This window comes from Dromaius novaehollandiae, chromosome W (assembly GCF_036370855.1).
Source record: "Dromaius novaehollandiae isolate bDroNov1 chromosome W, bDroNov1.hap1, whole genome shotgun sequence".
NCBI classification, from domain to species: domain Eukaryota; kingdom Metazoa; phylum Chordata; class Aves; order Casuariiformes; family Dromaiidae; genus Dromaius; species Dromaius novaehollandiae.
The window spans coordinates 13367225-13385023 of NC_088130.1; positions in this window are offsets into that span (position 1 = coordinate 13367225).

Consider the following 17799-nt stretch of genomic DNA (forward strand, 5'->3'; position numbering starts at 1 on the left):
CAAGTGCTGCAGAGGAAGGCTTAGCTGAAATCAAGAAACAAACCATTAGGCGTCAGCAAGCTTTGGGGGAGGTTGTCCTCAACTAGGGGCAGGTAGGGTTTGGCATACGCCCAGAGGAACAAGGGCTGAATTTTTATCCCATAGTTTTTATCGTTTACCTCCAGTTTAGCTAAACCCTGGCTCCCGGCAGGGGCGAGGAGAGGCGGCGGCCCAGGGTGAGCAGCTCCTGCCGCCGGCCTGCCTGCTTGCCCTCACCCATCCAGCGTTGCATTCAGGGCGAGTGGACAAACGGCAAGAAGTCCTATCCTTCTCTACCCCAGCAGGACCCTAAGAGCCTCCCCGTGCCCCAAGATCACACCAACCTCCCCACCATCCTTTCTTCCACTGCCTCTTCCACTGCCTTCCACCGCTGGCCTGTTGACCAACAATGAATGAAAGGTAATTTTCAAGAAAGATAATTTCAAGAAAGATAATTTGTTCTGTGCGTTTTACTTGGAACAACAGAATACAATTTTACTGACAGTGCTGAGAACCTCTGTAGCTTTGCAAGTGTTGCTTATGGCTCCTCCAGGAAAATCAACACCGACCTTACAGCTAGCAGCACTGCTCCTCAGCACCACTGGATCGCTGATCCACCAATGTGGCATCCTGTCCGCTTGCGGTGCTAATCCCAATCACAGCCTTGCAGAGAGGAACTGTTTCAAGTTTTTAATAAAATCTCGATTACAATAACTGGAAGCCTTGGTTTCCGTTTTGCACTTGCAGCTCAGCAGACATTTAAAACGCAAGCTCCCTTCTTGGCTGAGATTTTGTCCAACGAAGGTTAGTCCAGTGTGGGTTTTTTCTCCTTCTTTAGAAAGGCTATACTGAAAATGCTTGAAAAAATGTGTTATATAAATATATAACAAAATTATTATGGGACCTCTATTCTAACCCTGTTCTCAAGATTTTTTATCTTTCAGAAATATGGCCTAACTCAGGTTATTAAAGACTTGGGAGGCTTCTTTAAAAAATGATTTTGGAAAATGAGATCATGGCTATCTTGACCATTCTGTTTCTTCTTCCTGACAAAGAAAGATTTTTAAGGTAAGAGAGATTTTAAGATTAGCCAGCTGAAACTAAAAAGAATATGAGTATATTGGATGTTGAACATAAAAGCAATTTATTCAATTTTAAGTCATTCTTCACATTTCCAAGAGTCACAGAAGCAAGGAAAAAAAAGGGAAGATGTTGTCCCATCAGTTGATTTCAGCCATCATAGTGATGCTAGACCAGCTAACTAGCTAGATCAGTTGTTACACAAATTTTATCGCACTGAGCCACATAATCTCTCTGAGTGTGCTGTAATCAGAGCCTTTCATTAGTAGCCCTCCCATTATTGCAAAGACCATTTATGGAGATTTGTATTAAAAGATAAAAAGGTCATCTATAGCTAAGATATCCCACTCTATATGCTTCCTCAGGGAAAAAATATAAAGGTCCATCCATGACCTTTCGTGCAGTGCATATACACAGTTCATGTAAGCTGCTGTGCAGAAAGGGTGTGTGCAAACACTGATATACTACTGTAAGAATAGGAAGTACATGAAAAATACATTTGCGTGACTAATCATCAGTGTTAGGGCCAGCCATGATTCCTCACTGGACTGGAAATACCACTGTATGTCTCCAAATAATGTGATCGGATATCCCTTTGGGGGATGAGGCTGCCGAGTGCCTTGGGAGGGAGACTCCCGGCAGCTCTGCTGCTGCACTACTGCTTGATGGAGGAGACCTGACCGGAGCTGGAGGGGCTCCTGCCCCACAGGAACACCCCTTGGAGCACCTTCCCTTGTTTCAGCATTTCGAAGGGGGCTTTCCAGCGCACCGATGTCACTCCAAACACTCGTCGCTTCGGGTACCAACCTGCCGGGCACCAGTACCTCCCAGCTACCAGAGGTGCACTGGCCGATTTTGAAGGGTGTATCACTGAGGGGTAGGCAGGCTTGCTGTGATGAGCATCCAAATCACCGTGGGAAATGAGCACAGGCTCCGCCGTCATACATGTGCTTTGGAAAATCTTATCTTGCCTTTGGACTGGTTTGGTCAGCTTTTTTCCAGTTTGCCAGCAAAATTACCATGTAGATGGGAGACTGCAGCTAATCTGTAGCACAATACAATAATTGCAGTTAAAAATGAGGATAAATTATAATAAGATTTGCTATTGGTATCATGTTATGAAGCAGTCAGAATTATTTTGGCAAGATAACTCTTTTGGGGGTGAAGGAAGTAGTAAAACTGTGAGAGATGACAATCTCAGAGTCCGTGTAGAAGTTAAGCATTTGCAATCACCATGGTTACCTACTTCTAAGTGAGAAATAGGAAGGAAATGTATCATTTATCTTCTGTAGCTGGCCTGCCCCACAACACTATTTTGCATTTGGGCTTGGCCCCACTTGGGTCAGCTGTTCAAATGCATGGGCCTGTTTTATGTATGAATAAACACAGAAACTCGTTGGCATGTTCCTGCACTCTGCAAACAGGAATCATTAAAAAAGGAACTGATAACAAGAACAAAAAAAATAAACTAACCAAGTCAAGGCTTTTTTTCCCCCTAACTGGCACAAAAATAGATTTTATTTTTTTCAAAGGGCAAAATTCAGCTCCAATAGATTGCCTGCACAAGGCCAAGAGGACTACTGAAGCTTTTAATGTCAGTTGTATGTACTGCATAGAGTGTTTTTTAGATCTTCTGCATTGATTTAAGTCTCCTCCTGTAGGTGCCTTCCATAACAGAAAAAAGTTGCTAGTAAAGAAGTTAATGACCTAAAATGATGGTTAAGGGAGTATCCAGGAAAACAGTATTTAGGTTTATTAATTTATATCCATCAGCCAAAGAAAGGACTTTCTTTTTCTGCTCTATCCACTTGTTCAAATTCTCACTAATTCATTCTTCATCAGAAAGGAGAAGAGGTGGTAATTCTAGGAAAGGAATTTTCTTCCACCTTTATTTGGTTTGAACTTAGGAAATTCTTCAATAGTTGCTTAACTGACTGTGAAATAAATACCTATTTAAAATTGTATCTGCACTGAAAGTTTCATCCAACGCATGAAAGCAGCAATAATTCTATATTGCACTTCCACTATCTGCCTACCTATGTGCCACTTGATAACTTGCCTTTATAAATGTCCAACAGTGTTTAGCGCTAAACAACATTATCAGCTTGCTATGTATTTTCTTATTTAGTCAAGAGATAATTTACAGAGGAGAAAACAGTTTTTTCTACTACTTCCTGTCTGATCAGCTATGTCAGATAAATCATTTACTGCTAGAGCACAACAGCAATAGGCATCATCTGGCTTCACAAAATCATGCAGGGCTAAAGATATAAGTAAGTCTAGGTCAGCAGATATATATATTATCTTTTATTAAACAAAAAATTAGCAATTAGCAATTGGATATTACAAAGGTCTGCCATCTGATAAGCAAAACGAGGCCTTCTGTTATATGTTGTCTAAACCTGGAAGGATTTGCAGAGGGAAATGATGTTCTTATGTTATATCTAATTTGGTCTAAAAAGATATATTACATCTCTTTCCAAAACATGGCTTGCCCGATTTTCATGCACTGCATGTAACAGTATTTTGTTCAATATACAGTTATTTATGGGATGGTCTGTGCCATTTATAGTAGTGCCATTTGCAACACAAGTAGCACTGTGGATCAAATTCAGTGTTCCTTGAAAAAAACCCTGCTTTCAACATTTAATAGAGACCCAACCAACTGCACTGTCTATTTTAGAAAGCACTAAGCATATGCTCACTCAGAATATCCAATGAGATACAATTCGATTTATGATGTGATAGCAAATATCTATTTTACTTCATTTTAATATTCAGAATTTTATTTGTACATCTGTTATTACTACTAGTACTAAAACAGAACTGCATTGTAAAAGCTGTAGATTTCATGTGCATTTTCATTTCATGCTTTTGATTTGGTCTTTAATTATTAATGTTTGCTTGCATCATAATTCGTGGCACAAACATAGTGACGTCACCATGCATGGCTGTGAGCAGACATTTGATCTTGACACTGTTGTGCTTTCCATTTTGACAAGGAAGAGTTGTTGACAGCTGAATCATTGCTAGGGTAGCTAATCCAGTCACCACATTTACTGCAGTCATGGCAAGTGATTCATGAGCTAAACTGTGAACAAAATGAACGTTTTGTCTGCTCCATCTTCTGTGCCAAACAATTAAAAAGTACCATTTTTTTAAAGCAACTCTCTTAGACTTTAGCTATAATGGTTCATTTGCAAATACCTTTTAACAGAGCACACTGATGCCCAGCCCCCAGCGTGATGTTATAAATATAGAAATACTGTTCTCCTGTTACCATAGAAATGGTTCAAGATCACAACAACAATTTATTGGGGCATTTAGAGAAGATCTAACTGATGCTGTTAAATTTCATCCATTTTGCTTCCAGTGTGTGAAATACAGTCAATGACAAAAGCAGTCCAGCCTTCAACTCTGTACATTAAAACCACCCTAACTGGGGACCTGGAGATTGTCCTGACATGGAAAAGTTGTGTTGACTGTGGGCCCTGGGTAGCCCGCGGGAGGGACGTCCGCCTGCTCCATGGCCACTCTTGGGGGCTGCCACTTGCCAAGGAAGGGCTGGAAATCCAGACAGGTGGCTTGTAGCCATCTTGTCATCTCTGCCCTCCGGTCTCGTGCCAGCAGAAGATGGATCCTCTAGCTCAGAGACCTGAGATTTGGCTCTGAGAAGTTACTTCAGGAGTGTATTCACTCCTGTTATATCACTTGTGTGGACTGAAAAGAATTTCACCCAAAAAACTATATTGGTCAAGAGCTGAGACCTCCTCTGCCACAAAAACCCAAGAAAACTGCACATCTGATATTTACCTTCTCTGAAATGTGTACTGATGATTACCTTTCAAAGTAATTTCTGCATGAGCATTTTGGATAAACCAGGTGGTTACCGATTGTGAGCAAATATCCCTGTGAATTACAACATTATGGTGAGACTCCGCATGCCCGTAAGGGCTTCGCAGTGGAAGCAAGATTTGTTCTAAATGTGTACAATTGCATAAGGCTTCATAATAAAAATAACAACACAATATAAATTTGAATTGTCAGTTCCAGAGCCCATTAGATTTAGTAGCAAAACTCCCATTGATTTTTATACAGTCTGGATTTGGCCCAAGATAAAGGAACAAATGTGTAATTTTCAGAAAACCCTTTGGTACTTCCCAGAACAAAAAGCCTTTGCAGTGCTGCTCTATACCCAGATCTTTAAATAATAATTAGGAAAACACACCAATGTGAATCTGAATGCTAGTATGCATACAGCTAACTGCCAGAGATCACAGATCGAAGTACAAAAGGCATTGGGAAAGGAATAAAATATCTCAGTTTTTCAGGAGTGGCCAGTAAGTCATTTCCAGATTTCTGTTCCCAAGCACTTGTGATTGCAGCTTGTCCTGCTCATGTAAAAATGACCACCCCTCACATTCAAATTTATCCAGAACACACATATCCAAGAAGCTATCCAGAAAGCTTTGAAAGAGAAAACCCAAGCCAGCCCACCCCAACTCAAATAGCATCTGTTTTGATTCCAAATGTTCAAATCTTAATAATCAGGCATATTATGGGTATACAGTCTTCAAATACTTAGCTAATGGAGAAGACATTGTTTTTTTTTTTTTAACATAGCTTCAGATCATTGCTTATCATGCATTTTACCTAGCAGTGAACAGCACAACTGACTTTCAGCAAGGGACAACCATTTCATCAGATGGTGCATGTGGATCGCCATGTGTACGCTCACAGATTTTCTTACAGACTTGCTCGGCGTGTGCCTAGGAAGGTCCGTACTGACAGTGTTATAAGAACGTCTACGGCTGGCGCTCAGAACCAAGACTGCTGTAACACTAAGACAATTCAGAAAGCAAAATTGGTGCTGAATGAGCAGGTGCCTATTTAGATAAATTCCCACATGCCAAATCAAACTAGTTCATCTGCTGATCTGTTCTTGGCGAACTGATGAGAAAGGTTCAGATTTTGTTGGCTCCACCACAAAGATTCACCTATTTTTGGGCCCTGTTGATCAACAGCTCATCTCTTGCCTCTCAGATGGCCGCAGAGGTGCTCCAGAGAAGCTGCTGCTGAAAAGCTCTTTCTGGTGAAATACCATTCGGTGGCAACAGTTTTCATCGTCTGGGTTCTTCCTCTCTCAGCTTCTCTATCCCAGTTTTCTCAGGCTATTGAGGAAAATCATGAGCTGAGGTTGATATATTAATGTGTAATCCTTTTCAGTGTCATTTTTATGTGGCTGGGGTTTTTTTTTTCCAGCATTTTTTTAATTAACATGGCAGAAGGCCAGAGCACTGAATAAGCACGAAGCACTGGCTTCTGAAAATTCGCTACTTGAATATGTACAGTATTTGCTGCAGGTGTGGAGCTTCTAAGCTTTCCCTATAACCAGCCTCCAAACCAAAAGCCGAATTCCCAGCTCAGGTGTCCACAGTTGACTCCAGCCGCTCTGCCGAGCCATGTAACCACTCGTTACCCATGCAGAATATCAGGATCACAGCGAGTTGTATCAATCTGAAATAAAACCCAAACGAAAGCCACCTCCACCATATGAAAACAAAGTGCTCCTAAGATGCTCAGCCTGGAGCCCTGAGATGACCGGAGGCTTTAAAAGCTGGTATCATCACATCCTTAACCAACTTTAAACTAACTTTTTCACTTTGTTGTAGTGACACCTGGTGTTGTAAGGGAGTGGAGACAGAAAAATGAGGATGTGGTTAAAAGGAAAGCTAGAAAAGCTTCCTTGTTCAGCGATTTGCTATGCACCTCTGCCAAGCAAATACAAACAGATGTGGTATTTTGAATGCAAGAACTTTTCTATCCCTTTTTTCTTTGTTCTGCGTTTAGTAAGGGGGAATAAAAGAGCTAATTTCCTTTTTTTAGATTCTTAAACTATACGAGACTATACTTAACACATTGTGTGTAGAAATCACACAAAAGGCAGCAAAATCGAAGGGGCAAGGCATGAAACGGATTTAAGGGCTTTGGGTTCTATTTGCTAGTCTCTTGCTTACTTTTCTCCTGTGAAACTTTGTAGTTCAGGTGACCCTTCATGCTCCTATCCTAACTTATTTATGCAGTGAACTCACTGGAACGGCAATTCCCACACAGAATTGGGGCCCTTGTCTCTAGTGGAGAATCAAAGTACTCTAAAATTAAAAAGACCAAAAAAAAAAAAAAAAAAAAAAAAAAAGAAAGCAAGCAAAAAGAAAAAGTCAAAAGAAGTTAAACAGGAAGACTGGTAGACTAGCTTGATGTTAAGTCAGTTAGGAAAGATATATTTAACCACCAGTATAGATTACTCAAGATCAATACATCAAGCCCTCTTGTAACACAACTTACCTTCAGGGAGGGGCAAAGTCCCAGCTGCAGAATAACATGACTCAGTGGTTTTGTCTTTAAAGCAGTAGCTTTCTGCAGACCACGGCTTTGCTCAAAGATGTTAAAGCTATGTTAAACATAGCTTTAATATAAAAAAGAAAAAGAACAACAAAGAAAAATCAAGCTACAGAGCTAAAGCAGTGATAACACTATACCTTGAGTTGCGATAGGCCCGGTTTCATTTCCAAGAAGCGAGTTCTCGATCTGAATTATTCCTTTTGGGTCATTGCCGCTTGGGCCCAGGAGAATAAGTGTTGTCCGAAAAGCGGATTCGTTGCCCGGTGTGCAATGAACCAATAATTACACACTCAGGAGAGACATTTGTTTATTTATTTCAGAGTTGCGCAAGCCTGGGTGCTCGGTGGTCTCCCACAAATCGAGCACACCCCCCCAACTTTTCAGGTAGCATTTATACAAACAAATTGCCAGATTTGCGACTTTCCCTTGTACACTGATTGGTTAGTGATTTCTTCATTCCCTGGGTCCCACCCCTGCTTCTCAAGGTCCTGATCAATTAACACTGCCCCAGCTAGGTCAGTAGACGTTATCTCCCAAGGTCCTGACGAAGAGGACATAATCCAGACCCCTTAATTAACACTGTTTCAACAGTGAGAGGAGGCTTTGCTTCCCAAGGTCCTGGCACCCAAACAGGCCTTATTTCTCAGCCTTGGCATCCTCCCTTCTGGAGAGTGGGGCACAGGAATGCAGACTGCTTGTAACTCCCTTATCTTTCCAGCCTGCACCAGCTCTGGGGCCCTTTCTTACTGAACTAGGAGTGCGGCCTAAGGCTTCAGCAAATTTAGCTACTCATGAAGCAAGTTTTATCTAAGTGGCTACCTCTAGACCACTTCAGACTTAATGTTAGAAGTTATCCTAATCTACCTAGTTCAAACATTGCTTCTGAGCTTCCCAGGGTTGTCTTGTAACAATTCCCCCCTTTGAGACTTATATGATCATTTTCATATTAGTCTCACTCTTTTAAAATCTTTCCCATATTAGTTTCATATAACACTTAGAAATACATTGAATCACTACATAAACGCATACAAAAATTACTAGCATCAATCCTAGAATTGTTAAACATTTTTTAACCCATGAGCTCACATCAGGGAACCAGGAAGTCAACCATTTCCATATTTCTTCAAATCCGAAAGAAGTATCATCTTTCTGAACCTCATGTAAGATTTCAGTCTGCTTCCAGATTTCATTTAGATCGGTAGAAATTCTCCCGCTTTGATCCACATATACACAGCAACTAGTATTTATTACTGTACATACTCCTCCCTGAGATGCCAATAACATATCTAGAGCCATTCGGTTTTGGGTACTTATTTTAGCAATTTCTGAAACCTCCTCTTGTAAAGCTGCAATGGCATCAGAGGTTTTATTCCCTATTTTTTCAATAACTGCTGAAATATTTACTATTGCTTTTTCAAGTTCGCTCACTCCCAATTGTGGAAACAGCCACCTTACGAATGACTGAAACCGAGTAGGTCGATCCATTAAAGGATTATTGACCCTCTTTTGTCTCCTCATGAATGTTCTTAGCCAGGATTTTTGATATTTATTACTTAGTTCTTTTCTTATAGTAACATTAGGGATTATTGCCCCTAAAGTACACGTCCCTGACCAATTAGGAGGTAGCACTTTTCGTGCCTTGTTCCCACACAACCAATACCATCCACTACCTTTCGGAACATGCCACCCATTTAGTTCCTTACTTGGCCATTTATAACCTATTTCAGGTATATGAGAGCAATTTTTATAACCTCCCACCTTAATGGCTCCAATACAGTTGATCGGTTGCTTTCCATAGGGTACAGTTTTTTTTCCCACCATCTATTACTATTATTACATCTTCGGACACATTGATAATAATCTCCTGTCACACTCCGGACTTCCCATTCCTGTTCGGTTGTTTCATTATATTTCGTTTGATCACTATCATTTCTTATCTGCCTCATAAATTCCATAAAGGAAAAATTAAGAGGCACTCCAATTAGGGGGAAGCCCTTATTGGAATGTTCAGGGAAGTGGGTACACACCCAGCAATCCTTCTGGTTAATTATCTTCATAGATTTCGTAATTACTTCCAAATGGAGATTATGGCTCCAAAATCCTTCCTGGTTCCCTTTAATTGTTTGGCTCAGGTAACTTAGAAAAACTAACCACCACATTTCTCTCCTGGTTATTTGGGAGAACATCATTTTTACACAGATACCATAGATACCATAACAACAATATTAACCCTATTCCTAACAAACAGATTAGAGCAATTCTTTCCTGAATACAATCTAAATTTAAAACCGATTCGCTTTCAATACAACTCAAATATCTTTATATATTTTTAACTTTAAAGGTTGAACTTGTTCAGCTTTCCACGTCTCTCGAGGTACTGCTTTCACTCGGGTGTAGTGGATCCAGGAATCAATTCCCTGCAGTTTCACAGCAGTATTTGTTGTTAGCAGTACAAGATACGGTCCCCTCCACTTTTCTACCAACGGCTCGTCCTTCCAGGTCCGAAGGTACACTTGATCTCCTGGCTGGAATGAATGTACAGGTGAATCTAAAAGTACAGGAGATCTTAACTGGATGTACCTACGGAGAGAAGTAAGAACCTTTGCCATAGACAAGAGATAATCACTTAAAATTTGATCGCCCTTAACGTGCATTTGAATTTCATTTCCAGTTAAATTTACAGTGTAAGGTTTACCATACAGAATCTCAAATGGACTAACTTTCTCCCTAACCCTTGGGGTTATTCTGATTCTTAATAATGCCAGAGGTAAAACATCAGTCCATTTCATCTGAGTCTCCTGACACAATTTTCCTACCTGTCTCTTAATTGTTTGATTCATTCTTTCCACTTTTCCACTGGATTGTGGCCTCCAGGGGGTATGTAAGTCCCATTTAATTTGTAGTATTTTTGAGATTTGCTGTACTATTTCTGCTATAAAATGAGGTCCTCTATCTGAAGAAAACCCTTCTGGTACCCCAAATCTTGGTATAATTTCTTTTAATAACATTTTCACTACCTCCCTGGCCTTATTGGTACGGCACGGGAAAGCTTCAGGCCATCCTGAAAAGGTGTCAACAATCACCAACAAATATTTATATCCATTACATTTTGGTAATTCAGAAAAATCAATTTGCCAGTAATCCCCGGGCATAAAGCCCCTTTTTACTTCCCCTGGGGGGGCTTCTTCTGAATCTTGGGATTATTTCTAAGACAGATTTCACATTTTTGTGTAATACCTTTTGCAATTATTAGCATACTGACTCCCACAGCAAATCTTTTAACTGTTTCAACAAGTGACTCGGCTCCCATGTGGGTGCTATCATGTATTTGCTTCATCAGCTTCTTCATTATCGGCAAAGTTACCACACATTGTCCAGTAGAGGGCACCCACCATCCCTCGGGAGTTTTTATGCATTTCAGTATTTCTGCTAATTTATTTTCTTTTTCAGTGTATACTGGAATTTCCATTTTTAACATTCTTTCTGGAACTAAGGCTGCCACCGACACGGATAATGCTGCCCTTTTTGCAGCCTCATCGGCCCTTTTGTTCCCTTTAACTATGTCAGTCTGTCCGGACTGGTGCGCTTTGCAATGCATTACTGCTATTTCTTTGGGTTTATTAACTGCTTTGAGTAGTCCCATAATCTCCTTACTGTATTTTATAGGATTCCCTTGAGAAGATAGCAATCCTCTTTCTTTCCAAATTGCGCCATGGGCATGTATAACCCCAAAGGCGTATTTTGAATCTGTAAACACATTAGTCCGTTTTCCCTCTGATAATTCCAGAGCCCGGGTTAAAGCAATCAGTTCTGCTTTCTGGGCAGATGTATTTGCTGGTAGCGATCTTGCTTCGATTTCTCCTTCCAAAGTGACAACAGCGTATCCGGCCCTTCTTTCTCCCTTTACTATAAAACTGCTCCCATCGGTAAATAATTCCCAGTCTGGATTCTGCAACGGAATATCTCTCAAATCTGGACGGCTGGAATATACTCGCTCAATAGTTTGCAGACAGTCATGAGCCAACCTCCCCTCTTCATGGACTGGTAATAGAGATGCCGGATTAAGGGTATTAGACACCTTCCTGGTTACATCTTCTTGCTCAAGTATCACTGCCTGGTACTGCACCATCCTACTTGGGGATAACCAGTGATGCCCTTTTTGTTCTAAAACTGCTGCAACAGCATGTGGCACATAAACAGTCACTTTTTGTCCCAATGTCAATTTTCGTGCCTCTTGTATTAACAGCACAGCAGCTGCAACTGCTCTGAGGCATCCTGGCCACCCTGCACTCACTTTATCCAGCTGTCTTGAAAAATAAGCCACAGGTCTTTTCCAATTTCCTAAAGTCTGTACAAGCACTCCCAAAGCCTGGTGCCCTCTCTCATGTACATAAAGTTGTTTTTTTTTTTCTTTTTTTTTGGTTTTTTTTTTTGTTTTTTTTTTTTTTTTTACAGGCAGGATTGGAGTATTGTACTCGGATTGACATTCTCGCAGCAGTCCATACTTTAAGAAATTATTAATCATAGGCTCCAGTCCAACACGGGCCTCTAACTTCATGGGATACTGTTTTCACCTTACCGGTTTAGCTCCTTGTTTTAATTCCACCTTTACCGGTTCTGCACATCTGGCTCTTCCAGGTTTCTCCGTTGCCCACACAAAAGGGATTACTGCGTCCATTACTTCAGAGGGAATTTCACTTGGTCCATCCTCCACCTGTTCGGAATCCAGTGCTTTCTGCAACATATATGCTTGTGCCTTCCAGGCGTTACTTTGTGGAATGTGCACCTTAACTTTGTTTTGATCAAAGGTTATCTGTGCCCCCAGTGTATTCAGTAAATCCCTCCCCATTAGGGGTAATGGGCATTCTGGCATGTACAAAAATTCATGTGTTAACACTTTATTTCCTATTTCACATTTAATTGGTTGACAGAAAGGTTTAACCTCTCGCTTTCCCGTGGCCCCAATTACTGGCATAGAGAATTTACTCATTGGTCCCTTACAGCTATTTAGTACTGAGTATGCTGCTCCAGTGTCTACTAAAAATTTAACTGTTTCGTTCCCCAGCTTTACTGAAACCAGGGGTTCGGTTGGGGAATCCAATTCCTCAACCCCCGGTCCCCGTCAGTCTGAATCCTCTGTACCAATCATGAGCAAATCTGCCTCTGGAACAGATGCAGACTCAGGTTTCCAATGATCTGTTTGTCTCTTCGGGCACTCATTTTTCCAGTGCCCCTTCCCCCTGCAAATTGCACACTGATCTCTCCTTAGCGGAATTCCATCTCCCAAATTCCCTCTTACTCTATACCCTCTTCTACGTCCTTGTCCTTTCAGAAAACTCCTTCCCTGAGAGGGAGTTTGTGCTTGGGCAAATGCAGCTGCCAAGATTGCAGCATTTTGCCTCTTATCTTTCAGTTTCTCCTTTTGTTTTTCCTTTCTCTCCACTTCTTCCCTATTATTGTACACCTTATCTGCAATTTCTATTAATTGCGATATCAACATCCCCGACATACCATCTACTTTCTGAAGCTTTCTCCTTATATCTGGTGCTGATTGTCCTACAAATAATGTAGTAAAAGTTATTTTATTTGCTTCGTCCTCGGGATCCAAGTCTGTCCATTTTCGGGCAGTTTCACATAACTGCTCGTAAAATGCAGAGGGATCCTCAGTCTTACTCTGTGCGACTTGATATAGTTTTGCAATATTTTTGGGCCTAGGCACTCCATGCTTTACCCCATATAGTATTAACTGTTGGTACTGTTTAGTCATTAACCTGCCTGCCCCTGTGTTTTGATCCCAACCCGGTTCCCGGGTCGGCATAAAACGGTCTGGTCCGTCTCTGGCATTTTGCCTTTCATTTTCCTCTTGAGCTTTATCTAATACCATTCTTTTCTCCTCAGGTGAAAGCAAAGTATTTAAAAGCACCTGTAAATCCTGCCAATCTGGATTATGATTTTCAATTATCATTTTAAAGGATTGATACATTTTTTCTGGATTTTCTCGGTACGACCCGGCAGACTCCTTCCAATTCATTAAATCTGTAGTTGAAAAAGGGACCTTCACATACACAGGCATCCCGTCTGGTCCGACTGCTTGACGCAGCGGGGCCTGAATCACGGGATTTTGTTGAGCCCGAGTGGCCCGAGTTCTGCCTGCAATCGGGCTACATGCCTCACTTCCCTTATTTCTGCTATTAACACTATCTTGATCTCTTTCAGGAGAGACCAATAATTGTACATCCTCTTCCTCATCACCCACTTTTAAACATCTTTTCCCAATGCTACAAGCAGAGCAACACCGAGACATTTTCTCTTTGTTTCCCATCATCATTAACACATTTGAATCAGAGATCAACAGCTTACATTTTTTTTCTAGTTTCATGATCATTTCTCAGAGAGAAGAACAAATCTACATATGGGACCTCATCCCATTTGTTCTGTCTTCTGCAAAACAACATAAGTTGCAAGATTGTATTATAGTTTAGCGTTCCCATTTCTGGCCATTTTTCCTCATCCTCCAGTTTATACATTGGCCACCACTGAGTACAGTATTCCTTTAATTTTCTCCTTGTTAAAGGATTCCCACCAAACTTTCTCCAATGTTTCAGGATGCATCCTAAAGGAGAACAGGAGGATACCCCCACAGATTGTCCTGTTCCCATATTACCACCCTTAAAAGAACGTTCTTACCAATTACGCTTTCGTACACTCCAGTCGTCACTGTCCAAACGTGTACAAAGCTTACCTTTGGTTACCACAACCAATTACCCTTGTATCATACCCTTTATGCAATGTCTCTTAATAATTACTGCGTTGCACCTTTGAGTCGCTTACCTGTTCCGACCAGGGAGGGTGCTCACGGAGTCCCCGAACAAAACGGTCGGTGCGCGCTGGAGTCTGATGAGCAGCGTCTCCCTGCCGGAACTGGCAAGACGATCCGGGCAAGGCTTTACAGCGAGGGTCCCACCTGGGTCGCCAGAAAACTGTTGTCCGAAAAGCGGATTCGTTGCCCGGTGTGCAATGAACCAATAATTACACACTCAGGAGAGACATTTGTTTATTTATTTCAGAGTTGCGCAAGCCTGGGTGCTCGGTGGTCTCCCACAAATCGAGCACACCCCCCCAACTTTTCAGGTAGCATTTATACAAACAAATTGCCAGATTTGCGACTTTCCCTTGTACACTGATTGGTTAGTGATTTCTTCATTCCCTGGGTCCCACCCCTGCTTCTCAAGGTCCTGATCAATTAACACTGCCCCAGCTAGGTCAGTAGACGTTATCTCCCAAGGTCCTGACGAAGAGGACATAATCCAGACCCCTTAATTAACACTGTTTCAACAGTGAGAGGAGGCTTTGCTTCCCAAGGTCCTGGCACCCAAACAGGCCTTATTTCTCAGCCTTGGCATCCTCCCTTCTGGAGAGTGGGGCACAGGAATGCAGACTGCTTGTAACTCCCTTATCTTTCCAGCCTGCACCAGCTCTGGGGCCCTTTCTTACTGAACTAGGAGTGCGGCCTAAGGCTTCAGCAAATTTAGCTACTCATGAAGCAAGTTTTATCTAAGTGGCTACCTCTAGACCACTTCAGACTTAATGTTAGAAGTTATCCTAATCTACCTAGTTCAAACATTGCTTCTGAGCTTCCCAGGGTTGTCTTGTAACATAAGTACATTACAGAACAGTTTCTATCTGTTACAAAGTTCTGTTTAAGTTGCTTCATTTTCCCTTAAAATTAAGAGTGCTCCAGCAACAACAATGTACTTCATTTCTTGGAGCCTGCTTGCAAATCCCATTAAACATGCTAGGGGGCAATAAACACTAACTTGTTGTCAGGCCAATTATGGTAAAGCAGCAGATTTATTATTAGGATTAATTACCATGCACATTACAGTGACAGCTGGAGACTGTGAAGATGAAGGGAGGCAGTTGCAGGCTGTGTGAACCTCTATATTTCCCTACTCACAAGCTCAGCGCTGTGTTTATTTCAGTGAGAAGCTTTTTCTTCTTTTTTGGCCTCTCACTGGCATTTTGGACAGAGCTGGCACGGGCAGCCCGCCTGACACCCTCAGCCGTTTGGCAGAGGCCCTTCTCTCAGTTTAAAGGCGAGAGGCATGTACGTTATGCCTCCTCTCGCGCCACGCACTGCTTTCTCATTAATGGCGAGCAGGACTTTTCTGCGCGGCAGGCGAACAATGCACGCTTTTAATGCTAACTTCTATAGAAGAGAGCGGTCTGCGGCAGGGAACAAAATGCCCAACAGGCCACATTTCTGACGTGCTCTGGGTGAGCCCTGCAGGCCTTTTTGTCCCAGCCCACCAGCTGCTAGTGTGATTTTTAGAAGTAACATCCACAGACAGCCATCATCCTTGTTTGGCTCCCCCAGACCTCTGAGAAAAGTTGAAGTGTGAGGACGTGAATGGAGCAGCTAGTTGAACTTAGTGATCCGAAATTTAACGCTTTCTTGACGCAGGGAGATCACAGTGTCAGTGCTGTTTCTACCTAAACGCAACCCAAGGCATTATGCAAACTGGAGAGCGCGGGAAACCTGGTGCTGAAACACCGTGAAAGCAAGAGACCTGAAGTTCCAGTCACCACATACTTCTGAGATGGCTTAATCCTCGATGTTGTACTTTCCTGAAGTACAAAAATTCTAGCCATCAAGTCTTTCTAGACATTTATGCCAAATTCCTCATTGGTGTCAGTCTTTTCAGGGTGCAGATTTATAGATTTATAACATAACAAACATATTCTGTCTTTCTTCCAAATCATGCAGGCACAAGCTGGTTCCATTTGAAATCAGTGGCAGGTTTTGTAACTAACTTCTAGTAAGAAAGACTGAGCTATTATCTAACAGTCGTTATCCTTACAGCATCAGATGTTAGCCATGCCCAGAGAAAGATGTTTTTTTTAACTTTGTCATGGAAGCAATAACAAATTTGCTATTGCTAAAAGAATAGATTTAGTCTTATTTTATGGGTTGTGCTTTTCTATGGAATTGGAAGGTTTGGGGTTTTTTTACACTACTCTACCAACAAAAAACATTTTAGGGGCCTTTTTTTCCTTTCCCCGGGACCTGTAGCCTCATTTTATTTCATACATATCTCACAAATATCACCGCTTCCGAGGAAGCAGTTTGCTTTATGGTTATGGCAGCAACTCTGCTGCTGCTCCTGGGAATAACCCAGAGTAATCTATTGTTGCTGTCAGTCAGAGGCTGTATCAGCTTTCATTCAAGCCAGCAGCTTCCACGGTGCAGAACAAGGGCGTGGGACAAAGATAGAAAATGACCCTAAAAGGAACAAAATACCAAGGAGATAGACTAAGGTCTATGAGAAAAAGCATCTCAGACTGTCACAGATGTAGCTTGCAATTATTTATGCAATGAATGTTACAAGTTTCACTAATGCTACACATATTCATATGCAAACTACAGATATTCTTCATAGATTGTCTTCATACATTATGTCACATATGTTCACATAGGATTTAGGAAACAGCAAGCCAAGTGCTAGGCACAGGGCTGTGACAATCTTGAGACTCAGAAATGCAAGCCGTCCTGAAAAGGGAGATTTCAAGTGAGTGCTACCATTCAGGAACACATAAAATCCATGTATCTTTTGTACAAAAGCATAATCTTGCATGCTATAGCTATAAGAAAAACACAAAAATATTTGATACTGCAATCAAAGCACATTAAGTTATGTGATTTTGCCAGACCCTTCTAACTTGGGTTTCTAAATCTATATCAAAGAAAACAGAGATGGTACATGCATCTGAAAATCAGGCCAAATCTTAATGTGAAGGATATAGTCTTCAGCCCCTATTTTTCAGGTCTTCAAATTCAAGCCTTTTATCTATGACTAAATTATGGATCCTCTCCCTATTATTGCAAATAGCAGTTTTCTCATGGACTTCAGTAACAAAAAAAAGCAACTCCCTGTGTGATTTCATCTAAGCCTTTTTAGAGGCTCTAACAAGAAAATCTGCTACCTGAAATAATATACCAAGTACTTCATTTCAAATCTATGTTAAAGCTCATTTGTCCAAGAATATTTTACCAATCCCTACACAGAATACTTCATTTCAAATACCAGTTTATGCAATCATTCTGAGGGCAGGAACTCATCTTTTCATATTGACTATATATGATGAGTTATGAAACTTTCTTTTCTATATGCATCTTTTGTCCTTTTAATAGCTGTCAGATAAAAGGTAGGCAGAAGAATGAAGTGAAACAGATGTTGACAGTGTGCGTGACCAGCTCACTAGACACCTGGATATTAAGAATGTCTCTCCATGCTACTT